The sequence below is a fragment of the Octopus sinensis genome, linkage group LG13 (assembly GCF_006345805.1).
Source record: "Octopus sinensis linkage group LG13, ASM634580v1, whole genome shotgun sequence".
Taxonomy (NCBI): Eukaryota; Metazoa; Mollusca; class Cephalopoda; order Octopoda; family Octopodidae; genus Octopus; species Octopus sinensis.
The window spans coordinates 27710736-27723235 of NC_043009.1; the positions used below are offsets into that span (position 1 = coordinate 27710736).

The following is a 12500-nucleotide window of genomic DNA, read 5'->3' on the forward strand; positions in this document are numbered from 1 at the left end:
ATTAAAAATTCAGGTGTCATTAGATTTGCTAATAACAATTTTATACATTAAACATAGAATAATTGCTTGTATTATACAAACTTTTATTTGAGAGCAATGGTTTGTGTTAATATAATTTTGTTGTTGAGATTTTAATAGCAGCAGACGGAGTTATTTCAGCCTGTTTGACACCAGCCTGCCTGAGATCAACCCTGGTTCTTTGAAACAAACTTACTATTCCAAAGTGATTTACATTAAAAGTTTCCATCAAAATTTTATGTTAGATTATGTTGCAAACACCAGATTAATAACGACAAAGTTATTTTACAAAATTCTTCGTTTATTTTCAAAATCTATTGAAACAAAGGCAATGTATACCAAGAGAAATCATCATCATCATCCTCATCATCACCATCATTTAACATCCATTTTCCATGCTGGCATGGGTCGGATGGTTTGACAGGAGCTGCATCAGGCTCTGATTTTCAGTTTTGGCCTGGTTTCTTATTTCTTTATTGCCCACAAGGGGCTAAACATAGAGGGGAACAAACAAGGTCAGACAAAGGGATTAAGTCGACTACATCGACCCCAGTGCATAACTGGTACTTAATTTATTGACCCCGAAAAGATGAAAGGCAAAGTCAACCTTGGCGGAATTTGAACTCAGAACATAAAGACAGACGAAATACCACTAAGCATTTCGCCCAGCATTGCTAACGTTTCTGCCAGCTCGCCACCTTGGCCTGGTTTCTATGATGGGATGCCCTTCCTAACACCAACCACTTTACAGAGTGGCCTGCATGATTTTGTACATGGCACCAGCACTGCTTCATACCAGAATGGATGCTTTTTACATGCTACCAGTACATGTGCATTCAACATGGTACCATCATAGGAAATATGGTATAGAAAGTGTTAAATTAGTGGGTGGAGATTTTACTGGAAATAATTGAGTTTGATTGTGAATTAGTGGGGGGTTTCTTTTGGCAGGTGTGATTATGAAAGACCACTTATTGGTGAAAAGATAAGAATTTCTTTTCTCAGCTAGTGTTGGCATTGACATCAATGGTTGAGTATCCATCAGTAATTTAGTCAACAACAGGTAAGATTACTTTTAGCAGTCTACAAAGTTACTTTAAACTTGTTCCACATTTTTATAGTATAATGGCTAATAATTTGAGCAGATTATAAAATTAAATTTGTTTCATTTTCTTAAACTAAAAACAGAATTAATATACATATGCATATTATTAACAGACAATGATATACAAATAATAGAAGAAATATTTTTTTCCATTTTAATCTCTTTTTCTAGGCTCGATTAGATACAATTGTGTACATAGTAACACATATTTCTACATGTTACACTGTCTAGAATGTGAAGAAGTGGGAATATTGACTACGAGGTCATAAGTTGAAAAGAAAACATCATAGGCATTGTGGTGTTCACCTGACAAAGCACAAAACCTCAGCTTACTGCATTTTACTTGATTGACAAAAAAAAACAAAAAACAAGAAACAAGTTGCAACACTCCCATTTTAGAGTTAGCAGTAGGACATGAAGCACTAAAAATAATTACTCCAACAAAACCCATCCTTTACCTCCATGCAAGCTCAAACTTGGAAAAGTAAAAAAAAAAATGGCAGTAAAATAGTAAACTGACTCACTTATGGCAGGTTTATGTTTTATGACTGGTAGTAATGTTATTCAGCTGCAATCACTGTGAGGTTTCAGATGAAGAGATGGGGTTGGAAGGGGGTAGGTGGGAGGAGTAATAAGACTGTGTTATAGCAATGCTTTTGTCAGGAGAATTAATGATGTATGCGGAACTGCTAGAAGCGAGAATTAAAACCATCTTGTAGATCTGATTCTCATGACATTTTGCAACATTTACGAAAAAGTCATAATTTCAGGATTGATACCTAATTTCCAAGTAAGCCAGTTGAATGACAGAAACCTCATATCTTACGACAGATTTTTTTGAAAAATCTCTTTACAATTAGGGTAGGTATCTTCGTTAATCACCTGTTGCACTTTCAGGTATTACTTCTAACACTAACAATGTAATGAGTTGGTAGAGTTGTTGAAGTAATGTCTCACTTTAATTTCATCTGCCTCTCTTCTATCTGAGTTCAAATCCTGCCATGATAAATTTTGTCTTTTATCCATCCAAGGTTGATCAATAAAGTTAGATTTGGAAATTAATTCTTTTTCTTCATCTTTAGTTCACTTGGAATTGGTTACATTGTTTGAAGGAGAGTGGAGGCCCACTTCCAGCACCTTTTTCTTCAGAAATGGTGAAAGGTTAAATACAAAGTCACCTCTCATAGAACAATTTATATATGATTGGAAACTGGCCAAAAGCAGACATCATGGGGCAGACTGTAGTCTCTACTGTTCCTTACAATAAATTCTTTTAATCCTTGTTGATTTTACATTTATTCCGAACTGAGAGATATGATTTCAATTCCCACGAGAATCCTTTTTATTTTTCGCAGGTTATTTATACTCATGAGAAAAATTGAAACACCCACACTTCCAGTTTCTTTATTCCTAAAATCTCAGTAATTTAAAATTCTTGCTTAATGGCTCTAAATCATTGCAGTTACAAGCTTAAGCAATTATAACAGAGTAGTTGAAATAAATTGTATGTTAGCATATTTAATACGGATGGTTTATATTTAATATGGATGGTTTATATGCTGGTTTTGCTTCTTGGAAACTTCTTGTTTATTATTTCGATAAGGTTAACTAAAATCGTTAACTTCAGCACTTAAAATTTATTTCCTGAAACCAGAGAAGTATCTGATTCTTTCAAAATTTAATATCTCAATATACTTTGCTTAGTCATCCATTCCAAGTTATATAGTATTAACATTTCTCTCTGTTTATTTTGAACAGTAAGAGAGAAGAAAAAAAACATAATGAATAACAGAAAAAAACAAAAAACAATCTACATCAATATATCTATATGGAAAATGGAATGAAGACATTAGAAGCCAGAATTTATTTTATATTTTAGAGTTGTTGAAGAAACCAATGTATCAAAAAAAAAAAAAAGAAGAAAAAAGATTTAAAATGTTTTTGAAATCTGTCTGGAAGAAATTATAGGCTATTTTTATTTCATTCCAAGATGACAAGAATCATTGTTTGAAATATTTGAAGATAGTTATCGATTCCACAACTGTATACATATTATACTGTTTCTTCCCTTCTCTTTTCTGCCACAACTACAACAAGAACCTCTGTTCCCTTAAACGAACAAGCTGTATATTTTATCACCAAAACCAATCAGTCTGAGACACCAATTCGTTCCTTTGTGTGTCATCTCAAGGGTATTGAATGCCCCAGATGCAAATTATATTTTCACACTGCCCAACAAAACGAAACAAAGGATTATATTTTTTAATTAATTCGTTGAAGAAGGAAGGCTGAGAAAATATAATTTAGACCCCTTACATTGTCTTTTATTCATTTACCTGTCTTAGTCATTAGACTGCACCTGTGTTGGGACACCACCTTGAAGAATTTCAGTTGAATGAAGTGAACCCCTGGGATTTATTTTATCAGTGTCTTCTGCTGGACTGCTAAGTTACAGGAACATATCATCACCAGTTGTCAAGAGGTGACGGAGGACAAACACAAAGATACACACACAGATATATATTTATAAATATAATGAGCTTCTTCCAGTTTCTGTCTGCCAAATCCACTCATAAGGCTTTGGTTAACCCAAGGCTATAATAAAAGAAACTTGTCCAAGGTGTCATGCAGTGAGACTGAACCTGGAACTATTTGGTTTGGCAATAAGCTTCTTACCACACAACCATGCCTGCACTTATATAATTGTGCTTATAGTTTGGATAACTTATTTATTCATTTAACATCCAGTTTTGAATGCTAGCTTGGCTAAGACAGGAAATTGATTTTACAAGATTATACTAACAGATACTTTTCATGTCACAATCCTTTCCTGGTTTTACAGGTAAGCTATTTCTATATTCCATAAGTATTTGAAAAGACAAAGAAAATAGACATTATGTCAAAAAAGGTCACCAACATTAGCATTACCATGCTTATAAAGAGACAAGCAAGACACCAAAATCCACACACATACACACACACACACACACACACACATGGGCTTCACATAGTTTCCATTAGCTAAATGCTTTCACAAGGCTTTGGTTGATTTGGAGTGATAGAAGAAGATACTCAAGGTGCCTCACTATGGGATTGAACCCAAAACAATACAGTTGCAATATGGACTTCTTAACTATACAGCAATGGCTATAAAGTTTGGACATTGGTGTTTGTATATTTTGGATGATGTATATACACACCTTGAAGAATGTATACATAATTAATGCTCTCATATATATACATATTGGTGTCATACAAATGGCACCCATGATGGTGGCACATAAAAGCAACCATTACTCTCTCAGAGTGTTGGAAGAGCATCCAGCTGTAGAAACCATGTCAAATCAGACTGGAGTCTGGTACAGCCTTCCAGCTTGCCAGCCCTGGTCAAACTGTCCAACCAATGCCAGCATGGACAATGGACATTAAATGATGATGATGATGATGATATTATATAATCTGGACATTGTGCATGTATATTTTGGAAAGTGATAGATGTATGTGTAATTTGTACTATACATATATATATATACATACATATATATATATATATATATATATTATATATATATATATATATATATATATCAACTGTCCAACCCTGCCAACATGGAAAATGGACGTTAAATGATGATGATGATGATGCCTATGGTGACATATCATCTGGGCAGGGAATAGATATAATTTGGGCAACATGTATGTATATCTTGGACATCATATATACACAAGTAGAAGAAAGTATTTATAATTTGTGCTCTCTTATATATATATATATATATATATATATATATATATATACATACATGTAATACATATATGATATACACATATATATATATATATGTATATATATATATATGCATATGTATATATATGCATATGTATATAACATATATATATACGTATTTGAGGATGACTCCCCTTCACAAATACTGAGAGGACACAGATAGTGTGTCTATTGCCAGCTGGAGGAGATATCTTCCTGGGGCTACAAACTACAGTAGTATCCACCCTTAGGGGTTAGCCATATTCAAATGGCAAATATGCGTCACGATATATATATAATTTGGACATTTTGTATATACATCATTTGGTTAGTGTGTTTAGATTATTCTCAAAGTGGGTACTTGTGGTCATTATGTCTATATAATTTGTACATGTCTACAGAATTTGGATAACATGTTTATATAACATTAATGATTTATTTTTGGAGAATTACAGTCGTTACATTTGGAGACGTCAATGGTGAGTTTTAAATAACTTCACAGTCGTAGATTCTTCACTTTGATATAACATAAGAGAAAAAAAAACATGCAGAGTAAAAATATAGTCGAGACAATCAACAAATGTCGGCAGCTGAAATATGGTAGTGTTGTATTGAAATATGTCAAGGTAATGTATTAGAGATTTAAGCTGCATATTACAGTAATAATCTATTGTGATAAAATGTAATGGCATAAAAAAAAAAGAAGAAACAGAGTGAAGTAGGATACTAAGTAATGTGTTGGAATTTTTATGTATCATGTTTGAATGTTTTCCATTTGGATAAATATATATATGTGTGTGTATATATCTGGTTATGTGGTGTGTGTATCTTTATATCTATGAATGAATGTGTAATGGCACATACTAAATTCTTCAATGCCCATTCTTCACGACCAGTATTTGTTTGATGGCATCTTTTCTGAGGCTCTATTTTACAGTCAGATTCCCCTTCTTGTCTCCAACTCATGCCTGTTTCACAATTAAAAGATTTTCTTTTCTTTTTACCCCAGAGGGTTTTTGAAAGCCCAGAATGACTAGTTTTAATGTCAAGAAGGATTGTAAAAAGACCATATCACTGATGATGGTCATGAGCGAAGTTGTGTGATGTCCCTGTTCATGTCCATTCATGCACACATGCATATGCATAGAGGCATATACACATATATAAATATACACGTGCTCATAAATACTTGAGGTTGAGTCAGAAAGTACTGCACTTCTTATTTGTATTAATATTTTGGCCCACCCTTGTATATATGTCATCTTCATCATCAACATTTAACATCCATTTTCCATGCTGTCATGGGTTGGACGACTTCACAGGAGCTGGCAAGGCCAGGGGCCACAGCAGGTTCCATAGTTTGTTTTGGCTTGGTTCCTGCAACTGAATACTCTTCCTAATGCCAACCACTCTAGAGAATGTACTGGGTGATTTTCACGTGGCACCAGCATCCACACCAATGCTTTTTTTATGTGCCATTTTGGGTTTAGGATCTCAATTCTGTTGTGGTGGACTATATAATTGATAATCTGGTCAGTGATGGCAGGCAATATTGTAATGTGAAGTTTGCCTCAAATGGTTTATAGCGTTGGTGGTGAGGACCATTGCGATATATGAAAGTGGGAGTAACAAGGAATGATAATAATAGTAATAATAATAATAATAATAATAATAATAATAATAATAATAATAATAATAAAGTTGTAGAAGTAGCAGCAGCAGTGGTAATAGTAGCAGTAGTAGCAGCAGCATTAGCAGCAAAAGTAGTGGCATTAGCAGCAGCAGCAGTAGTAGTAGTAGTAGTAGTAGAAAAAGAAGAAGAAGAAAAAGAAGAAAATGGTGGTGATGATGATAATGTTGTTGATGATGATGATGAAGAAGAATTAGAAGAAGATGATGAAGAAGAAACCAAGCCAATGTAATATATAATATATATTTATACATCATTTAAGTAGAACTGTATACCCTCATCTACATTGGTCATTCTACAGGGGTTAACGGTGTAAGAGAATATCAATGGCCTTTGTTGTCTGTTATAGAAGATCTGAGTATCTGTACATGGGTAGGTCCCCTTGAAGTAGCAGGTCTGGGTAAAGAGCTTTTGTGAAACTCTAGCAATTGTCCAGGACATATAAATTTCACCTCTCACTGATGCCAATGTTGTCTAAGAGAAAGGCAATCTCAGTATGAATTGGTACCAGTGTAGTTGAATGCACTATGGACAGATCTCAAAGAGCAACAGCAAATATCTGAAAGTATTCTGTCTAATGCTTTAAGAATTCTACCAATTCCATTTCCTACTGAATTGGTATTTTGACATGGATGAGATTTGAACTCAATACTAACAGACACAGGTGCCACAAGACACTCAATATAATGCGCTAACAGCTCTACCAAATCACTGCCAAAACTTGCAGACTTCAAAAATCTTGTTTTACTTAACAAAATTATTAATTCTTTGGTTATTTTTGTACTTGACTGATTGCTTACAATTGATTGCCAGGAATGGCTTTAAATGTTTATCTGGCATCGGTCTGGAACCATCCCAAAATATAGAACACCCTACATCTAACTGTCAAAGAATTCACTTTTTTAGTGAATTTGCTTGGACAAGGCCAGCATAGGGTTAACCAAACAATGACTACACTTAATTTGGTAAGAGAGAGAAAAAAGATAGACAGGCAGATAGAGGGAGTAGTAGTAGCAGCAGTAGCAGCAGCAGCAGCAGCAGTAGTAGTAGTAGCAACAGTGCAACATAAATGAGTCATCATTATTGTCATCTTTATCATTTTCTTGCCCATCATCAGCAGCATTGTTTCAGGTTTGATAGTTTCTGTCCTTGCGATAAATGCTTAACTAATGCAACAGCATGGATGGAGAAAGCAAAAGCAATGAGAGAGAGGTGAGAGGAATAGTGTAACAAAAGTCAGGGAAAGAAAAAACCCAATTAAAACAATAATTACAGACGTATATGCAATTAGAATAGCTAATTGTGTAAAAAATTTTTTTAAATAATTACCTTTTATGCGAAATCATTGAAAATGGACATCTTACCTGAAAAATAAAGAAAAGAAAACTGTTTATTATATTACAAATATTAATTGGCATGAAAATAACAGCAATATAAAACAGTGTTTATAGTAATGATGAAGATGATGATGATGAGGAGGATGATGATGATGATGATGATGAGAATGATGAGGATGATGATGATGATGATGATGATGATGATGATGATGATGAGGATGATGATGAGGATGATAAGGGTGATGATGATGATGATGATGATGATGATGAGGAGGAGGAGGAGAGGAGGACGACGATGATGATGATGATGAGGATGATGATGATGGGAGAAAATAGAATTGGTTGGAGCCGAAATGGTAATAAAGATACCGTTTGATAACACCATCATTACCGGTGACAGAGGTAGCACTAATATACATTTTGATGGTCATTCCGTTATCATAAACGATGGTAAAGGAGGTTTGCTGATCACAGAGGTGGTGTTAACTGTTGAAATTGTTTTTAGCTAATTTCTGTAATGTTGTCATCGTTCTTTTACAGTCTTTATTGTTCTGGACAGAGGGTAATGAAAAGATATGTTATCTAGGATATGATAAAAAAAAAAGAAAAGAAAAGAAGAAAAAAACCCAAAGCAACCCCAAAAAGCAAATAAATGTCAAGATCAATCATAGTTGCAGTAATTGTGATATTAAGTTCCGAAATAACGATAACATATTCTAAAATATTTAAACGACACTTAACATTGTCCAGATGAGCTTACATCTAACAAGGGTGGCTACCTTTCATGTGGATCCAACTGTCATTTCAGTTCCAAACTTGAAAGAAATATTTGATGAGATACTAACTTATATTGTTCTATATTAACTTAATATTAACTTATTTTAACTTAATATTAACTTATAAGAATAAAAATCTTTAAAATAAATGTTTCCTTTTTGAGCCATGCCAGGCTCATAAGGGCCAGTTTCCCAGTTTCAGTGGCGCATATATTTCCCACCTGGATGGGACGCCAGTCCCTTGCAGGGTTACATTTAAACCCTTGCTGGGTTACATATTTAAATGTATTTTGCAGTACTATCTGATACAACCCCTAATAAACTAATAATTGTTTTTGACTCAAACCTAAAGCCTTAGATTTGAGGAAGAGGTTGTATATTAAACTAACATTCAGTACTTGACTGGTACTTTATTTTATTGATCCTTACCTTCCCCCCACCAAAAAAAAAGAGTACAAAAAGAATCAGTCACCTTGCTAACATAACTAGTATGGAAAGGCAGGGAGAGCTGGCAGAAACATTAGCACGCCGGGTGAAATGCTTAGCAGTATTTTGTCTGCCTTTACATTCTTAGTTCAAATTCTGCCAAGGTCAACTTTGCTTTTCATAATTTCAGGGTGATAAATTAAGTACCAGTTGCGTACTGGGGTCGATCTAATCGACTAGCCCCCTCTCCAAAAATTTCAGGCCTTATGCCTAGAGAAGAGAAGAACATAACTAGTATGAGTACAAAGCAGTGAGCTGGTAGAATTGTTAGCAGACCAGATGAAAGGCTTAGTAACAGAAATGGTAACAAACTGGACAAGATGCCTAGTGGCATTTCATCCATCTTTATGTTCTGAGTTCAAATCCTGCTGAAAGTAAACCATATTCAGCACGAGAAATGACACCAGTATACAAAGTTTCAAACTGTTTAGTTAAAAAAAAATAAAAAATATCTGTGAACCAAACTGAAGAGATCTGCAAAATTCCCTAACCATGAAACTACACACATTCACACAAACACAAAGACACACACACACACACACACACACACACACACACACACACACACACACACACAAAGAGATAGATATCTATACATATATATCATGGGCTTCTTTCAATTTCAATCTGAAATTCACTTACAAGGCTTTGGTTGGCCTGGGGCTATAGTAGAAGGCATTTGCCCAAGGTACCATGCAGTAGAACTGAACCCAAGACCAGAAGGTTAAGAAGCAAACTCCTTAACCAAACAGCTATGCCTGTTCTATAAGTGCGTGTGTGTGTGTGGGCGGAAGTGGGGGAATAAGTGTGAATACATTTCTCTTGTATGTTTTGTTTTCTGTTTAACTGATTTATTTCTTTTAGCACAATCAACATTATGAGATTTTTAATAGAGATGATGAGCTGCTGCTGCTGCTGCTGATGATGATGATGATGATAAGTTGCAGACTTAATATTGAAATAATCAGATAACAAACCAATCATTTTGGAAAAAACGAAAAACAAAAAAACTGAACGTTAAAAAAAGGTAAATTTAGTTATTCAGCTATCTTATTAAAGTAAAGGCTATTTGCCAACATAATGTGGCTGTCCTGGAAAGGACAATTATTACTGTTGTTTAGCCCCAGGAAACATAGTTTCCAGCTGGCTATATGACACAATATCTGTGTCCTATTTTCGAATAGGGAGCCCAGTACCCCCATCCAGCACAAAGGGCTACACCACAGTAAGAATCCCCCCATCCAGGACAGCCACATTATGTTAGAGAATAGCCTTTACTTTAAAGAACTGTTTTTGAGGACTTTTCAATGACTAATACGTTCTAATACGTGATTTCATTTTTCTTAGTAATCACTGATAGAAAATTTGGACATGTTAGCTTCAGTAAAACCTAGAACACCAGAGGGGAGTAAATTCAGTAACGATTGCAACTCAAGACAGAAGGTTCAGTGATTTCTTAAACACCAGAATGGATTATCTTCCTTAATCCTTTAGCATTTAAACTGGCCATATCCAGCCCAAATATCCTATGCTTTATATTTTTTTATATTTAAACTAGCCAGATCTGGTCTCTTGCACCTACCCTACAATGCCATTCTAAAACCGAACAATCACATCATTGAAATCTCAAATCTACGAGATAATGCATATTTAATTCAAAACAATGTAAATAAATAAGCATTACATTTGTCAGAGTAATCTGAATGCTTAAGGGTTAATCCCTGATAAAACAGGGGGGAGTAACTGTAGTAGCATCTAAAGCAGCAGAGGGGAGTGGCTTCCGTGATGTCTGAAATACCTGGGTAGCAACTACTACCGTGAAACACAAGCAAAATGGATAAATACAAAGGTTCGCTAATTTTCTTTAGTCATTGGATATGTTCCAAAGGAGGAAGCAGATGATGGTGGCACTGTACAATGGTAAGTTTAAATATGGTTTCAGATTCGAAGTGAAGATTATGGTTCATTGATAGGTGTATAGAGTCATCTGATGTTGATGTTGTGTATTTAACGTTGGTATTTAAATACTGCCATTAGTCTAATGTATTGTTCCGTTACCCAAGATTAGCAATCATTCTACAATGATGTTTGAAATAGATTTAGTACCAACTCTCCCACAACTCTCCTATGTTTTTTTTTCTGTTTTGGTTTGCTATTAATGAAAAAGAAGTGTTTCATTTGCTATGGCCATGTTATGTGTACAAATAAACGTGGTTGAAAATAGCTGAGTTATGTTGCAATAAAGTTCAATTCTCATTGTCTCATATTCCCTGGTGAGATCTGAATGACATCAAGAAACCATTATTCTTGGAGGGAAAGGATTGCATCTACTTGCCATAACAATCTACTATGACTTACTTTGATGCCATTTCAACTTGCTTCATATTTACACATTCCTCATCACTGCAGCATCATGTAGAAATGCATATACAGATGTTTGCAAGGATAAAAATAAATCAACGAAATTGACTAACCATGGGATGATGCAAATAATATATAAAAAGCTGAACTAAACCATTTCCTCTCAAAGTATAATGTTAGCTTTCTGAAGATAATTCACACCATGGCATTTAGTATGGTAGTTGAATACCTTCAACAATTCCATAAAATAATGCTTCCATTTTCCTCTCTGTAACTTAGAGATGATGGACAACGTTAGTATTGTTTATGTTTGATCAGAGAATAAACCAAATCAAAAACTATGGAAAGGACTCAATGTTGATAAGCCAAGTGGATTTTATAACATATATTAGTTGTAAGTTAATTGCAATTAGCTTTCAGTTAATATCCTTAAAGCTTGCTTAGATGTCACTCATAAACAAGTGATAATCTGGTAGCATGATGTACCATGCTTTTACAAATTGCTTTAGGTAGTTGTGTAGCTGCAAACAGATAGAAACACCTACTCAGCACCCACCCCCCATCCTTAACACAATGGAACATTAATGATGTGTTAGTTGGAGAAAGAGAGAAAGAGAGAGAGAAAAAGAGAGAGAGAGAGAGAGAGAAGAGAGCAACACAAGCATTAGGCTAGGACACATTTTTAGCAGAGTAAATTGGTGCCATTACCCAAAGACAGAATGTGCCACTTGGTTCAGGAATTGAACTGATGACCTAACTCTCAGGACCTCAGAACCCTTTCACTTTCATAGCTCAAAGCCTTTGCTTCTCATTCTTCTGGGACCAGTAGCATAAAGTACCACAGTCAATTTAATATTCTTTGAAACATCAATGATGAGAATAGAATTATAATAGAAGAATTTCTCAATATTCCTGGTGAACTGGCAGAATCATTAGCATGCTGGGTGAAATGCTTAGCGGT

The 12500-nt window shown here is 34.7% G+C and overlaps 1 protein-coding gene across 13 annotated transcripts in view; it reads right to left on the minus strand.

Moving 5' to 3' along the window:
- Positions 1-12500, minus strand: part of LOC115218437 (protocadherin-11 X-linked) — a 457497-nt gene that overhangs the window by 306668 nt on the left and 138329 nt on the right. For 12 of the 13 annotated variants that reach the window (XM_036508279.1, XM_036508273.1, XM_036508278.1 and 9 more), the window contains exon 3: positions 7909-7943. The exons of the other annotated variant lie outside the window; for it this stretch is intronic. The gene's annotated coding sequence lies outside the window, so the exon portion shown is untranslated. The remainder of the gene's footprint in view (positions 1-7908; positions 7944-12500) is intronic. 13 annotated transcript variants of the gene reach the window in all.